Source organism: Rhinolophus sinicus, linkage group LG05 (genome assembly GCF_036562045.2).
Source record: "Rhinolophus sinicus isolate RSC01 linkage group LG05, ASM3656204v1, whole genome shotgun sequence".
Lineage (NCBI taxonomy): Eukaryota > Metazoa > Chordata > Mammalia > Chiroptera > Rhinolophidae > Rhinolophus > Rhinolophus sinicus.
Window position 1 is genome coordinate 94,088,080 of NC_133755.1, and position 4,864 is coordinate 94,092,943.

Sequence of the window (4,864 nt, forward strand, 5' to 3'; positions counted from 1 at the left end):
TGTGTGTGTGTGTGTGTGTGTGTGTGTGTGTGTAATCCACTATATGTATAAAAGATTCTGGTTGCTATTTTAGAAATAAAAATGAAAATATTTACCTTTCACGACTTGCTCATCTGTGGGTCCACTCAAGATTGGTGTGCCCATTGGTACCACAACCTTCCAGGGTGTTAACCCTGTTATCAATCTGTCTCAATTCATTGACCAGATCCACAGGAGGCCCAGGAATGCAATCTTACCATGTAGTTCCAAGGTCAGAACCTGGAAATATTCAGCAAACAACACTGCTGTCTTTCAGAGATGCTTAGTGAAATTTCTATCCCCAGTTTAGCTTTAAATAGCAAGCCAGTCAGTAGGGCTGAAGATGGCTGTGTGGGTGTGGGTAGAGCAATTTGATCAAACCAGAAGTCACAAAAAGCCATTCACCCCTTTTCACAAAACACAAACAAACGGGTATGTACCTCTTTGCAGGGCTGCTTCTATAACTTTCAGTACTGGTAGTTTAGAAGAAAGATCAGGATTAGTTTCAAACCAAATAGTAATTATTCAAGTGATAAAATTTTCCAGTCAGCTGGAAATTATGCTCCTCTCATAAAATTGAAATAAATTGTCCATAGTGAGAGACATGAATCTAACCTCAAGATTTATAAAATTGCCTGAGCGTTAATTTATTGACTCACCTTTCCTTCCTGACTCTTGCTACTATAAAAATGACTTTTATTTCTCTCAAGCCAAGATCTAGAAATTCCATAGCATCCAAGCCAAATTATTGCCTTTAGTTTGGTAGATTTATTTGGTACAAGAACAAGGTGAAATTAATAATGTCCTTATGTTAATAGCAGTTAGTCTCCTTTCTTTTCTATATTTCTCTAAGCTCCCCATAGTTTTAGTACATATTAAGGGGAATATGCTGCTGAGTTTAGTCAGTTCTGCAATAAAAAGACATATTTGTTTCTAAAGATCACCATGGGAGGATAAATTGGCAATAAAAACCACAGAATTTATGGAATAAATGGGACTACGGATATAATATGCCAACACCTAGGTATGAACCTTAGGCAGAAATATCTTGGCCCCAAGCAGTGTAGCTTGAAGATAAATTTTCTCCTAGGAATTTTTTCCCTCCCGATAATTCTCATCTTGGACACAACTCAGTGACTCAGTGGTTGTATTCCCCCACTATGAAATCCATTCCCCATGCTTCATGTGGCCAGGTGATATTTTATCATCTCTTTCCACCCTTCCACATCCCATTCATTCCATTAAGAGGTGTGGCTGAAAGTTTGCATTACAAACAGAAGGGGGTGGCTTTTACTTGGTGCTTGATTTCCCAACTCAGTTCTTCAAGAGGTAATAATCTGCTCAGGGAGTGGAGAATTGGTTTCCAAAAGATACAGGATCTTTGGGAAACAGTTGGGGAGTGGCACCACTAAAAGAGGCAACCAGAAAATGCAACTCGTATTTTAACCCTTTCCCACAACTTCCTCTAGGAGGGGGCCTGCTAAGACGTAAGAGCCTTCAGTGCAGGGTAGGATAAGCCAGCAAAGGAAAGATTTTAGTTGGTAAAACGAAGAACGTTGAAACTCATTAAATAGGAAACAATCAAGTTACAGAACACATTTTAAGAAATAAGCCCACTTTGTTAATACCTGCAAGTGGGCTATGAAAGTCAGGGAGTGAAGAGTGAACATCTCAGCCTCTGGGGCTGGGGATTTTGGGACAGGGTAGTTGTGGATTGAGGCGTTGCTGTGTAATGTCCTTCAAACACAAGCAGTGTGGGCCCGTGGAAAGAAGATAGGTTTTGGAGACAGCCAGATGTGTGTTTTAATTCTATCCTTTCCACGTTCTGATGGGTAACTTGGGCAAGTTACTTAGTCTCTAGGAGTCTCCCACTTTGCTCATCCATAATCTGGTAATATAAATATAAGTATGGTATTGAACAGAGTAAACAGGATGGTGCCTATGAAAACACCTGCCCCTGTGTCTAACACATGGGAGATTCTTGAGAAATGTTAGCTTCCTCTCCCTATCCCCTATGTCCTGGAGATGGGGGTGTGAGTACATCGCTTTTTCTTTAAAGGTGCTTTTGACTCTGATTGTGTTGACTAGAGAAGTGGAGTCAAAGACTTACATATTAGGACTTTAATTAGGCTCAAGAGAAAGAGCTAGAGGAGACCTTCAAATGTCCTTCTAGTGGGTTAGCCTGGTCATAGGATAGGACAGGGGACAGGGTTTCAGAGCAAGACAGCTGCTTCAGGAAAAAAACTAAAAGTGGCTCTGGAACTTGGTGCCGGAGAGCAAAGAACTCTATATGGGATAATAATTTTCAGAGTAACAAACTGTGGAGAAGATAAATTCTATTCTTGATTGACTTTAGTTAGTTAATTTCACAATCCAAAGCAAGCTTTGTGGAAGGTTAGTGATAAGGGTTATCTGTATGCTAAAATGAGTAAGAGTGTACAAAGGGTTCTATGGGGAGAGATGTCCTCACATTCACATTATAGTTAAGAAGATAAACCATTAAGACAGGTAATATGAGCCATTCAACATCTTTATCTCAGTTTATCTATAAAATGGTAATAAAAGCATGAGCCCTTTTTGCATGCTGTTATGGGCTGAGTTGTGACCCCTAAAATATATATATATTCAAGTCCTAAACCCCAGTACCTCAGTCTGTGGCTGTATTTGGAGATAGGACCTTTTTAGAGGTAATTAAGTTAAAATGAGGTACTAAGAGTGGGCCCTAATTCAATATGACTGGTGTCTTCATATGAGGATATTAGGCCACAGACAAGTACAGAGGAAAGATCATGTGAAGACACAGGGAAAAGATGGCTGTCTGTAAGCCAAGGAGGGAGGCCTTAGAAGAAACCAATCCTGCGACACCTTCGTCTCAGACTTCCAGCCTTCAGAGTAGTGAGATAATAAAGTTGTGTTGTTTAAGCCACAAAATCTGTGATATTTTGTTATGGCAGCCATCACAAACTAATACACATGCCCAGAGAGTTAAAAAAGAAAAAGAAAAGAATTTGTTGAGAGCAGTTTTTAATTCACAGCAAAACTGAGAGGATGGTACAGAGTTTTCTCACAGTATATGCCCTGTCTCTCCTCCACACATAGCCCCCCCCCCAACTATCAGCACTCCCACAAGAGTGGGACATTTGTTACGACTAATGAACCTATGTTGACATATCATTATCATCCAAAATTTGTGGTTTACATTAGGGTTCACTTTTGGTGTTGTACATTCCATGTGTTTTGACAAATCTATAATGACATGTATCATTATTACAGCATCATACTGAGGATGAAATAATAATATAACAATATTCTAATAAAAGGACAGATTTAATTTCAATCAAATCTAATCCAAATAGTTCTTGAAGCTGACTCTGCAAAGAGCTTCAGAATAGCTGTAGAGTGAAAATAGGCAAATAAGATGCTATGCCATACCACAAAGAGTTGGCTGTGAAAATGAGTCACACATCTATATTCTGAACGCAGCCATCTTGAAAAAGCCATTTGTAGTGGATGCTGTGATACACTGCTGAGATTCTCCCTTCAGAACTGAGTCACGCACCCCGCCAGCTGCCAGGAGTGTTGCTGGCTGATAGCTCACAGTTGAGTTCATCTCCAAGAATTATTCTCCTAGGACTGAAGGAAGTTGCCTCTCCCCAAGTCATGCCAGAGAGAGCTAGCATCCAAGGACTGACTGATGATGCATGTAAAGGCTCAGCTCCCTGGCCTAAACGTGGAACATTTCTGAAAGACTACCTCAGCTCCAGAGCTTCCTGTGGGATCAGCTGAGGCCTTTGTCGTGACTGCATCACAGTTCAACCCTCCCTCTTCCCTCTCTTGTTTCTCTCGGTCCCTCACGGGTATCCCCAGGAATATTCCCAAATAAACTTCATGCTAGCAAATCTGCCTCTCAGAGTCTGTTTTTCAGGGCAAGTGACCAATGACACCATTCATTGTCTACTACTTTTATTAATATGCTAAGGCTTTTCTTTGCTCAGAATAAATTGTAATTGACAGCCTGAATGTTCTGCATGATAGACTGAGGGAATGTTGGTGAAAATTTTCTAACATTTGGTGACAGGTTGTATCCTATGGAAGTAGGTCTCACTTTTTTTTTTTTTTTTTTTGGATAAGCCAGACAGCAGCCAAGGTAATCTGGAATCCAAATATTTCAAGTTACTCAACCATTATCAGAGACCTGCCAATTAACGATCTTGCAGGCTGCTAGGACCGCATAAAGAGAAAGTGCAGCCCCTGACCTTGAGCAATGCCACACAAGATGATTACATTTTGAGAGGTGATTGCCTATCTGAGGAGTGGGTAACCAGTTTCTGAAGAAGCCCTGAGACCACCATGAAAGCAATCCAGTGCTCTTCTTGATATTTAGAGAAAAACAAGGAAAAGCTCAGGTTCTAGAAACTGCTATGAACTCTGAGGGCACATGAGTGTTACTAGTCATGTGACTTAAGGGAAGTCATAACCGTTCTGTCCATCTGTTTCCTCACCTGTCACTGTGGACAGAGAGGAAAGAAGGTTGGCTGCAATCCTGGATCTCTAATTCCTTGACCTACTATTGTCAGAGGCTCACAAAGAAGAACCGCAGAAGGATGTTTCGTCCTTTTCTCTTTCTCATGAGCCTTTTTATGTGCAACCGCTTCCCATGTGGGAGCCAGAGTTGATGAACTGGGCCAGACCATCTACCTGGGATCTGCAAGGACAAACACCCGTTCTCCTGCTAGTCTAAGGCTACATGTCCTGCTTGGCTTCCTTCCTCTCTAGTCCTGACTCTCAAGGTCCCAAATGAAATCAAAGACAAGTACTTCAAATATAAGCAAATATTTCTCTTTAG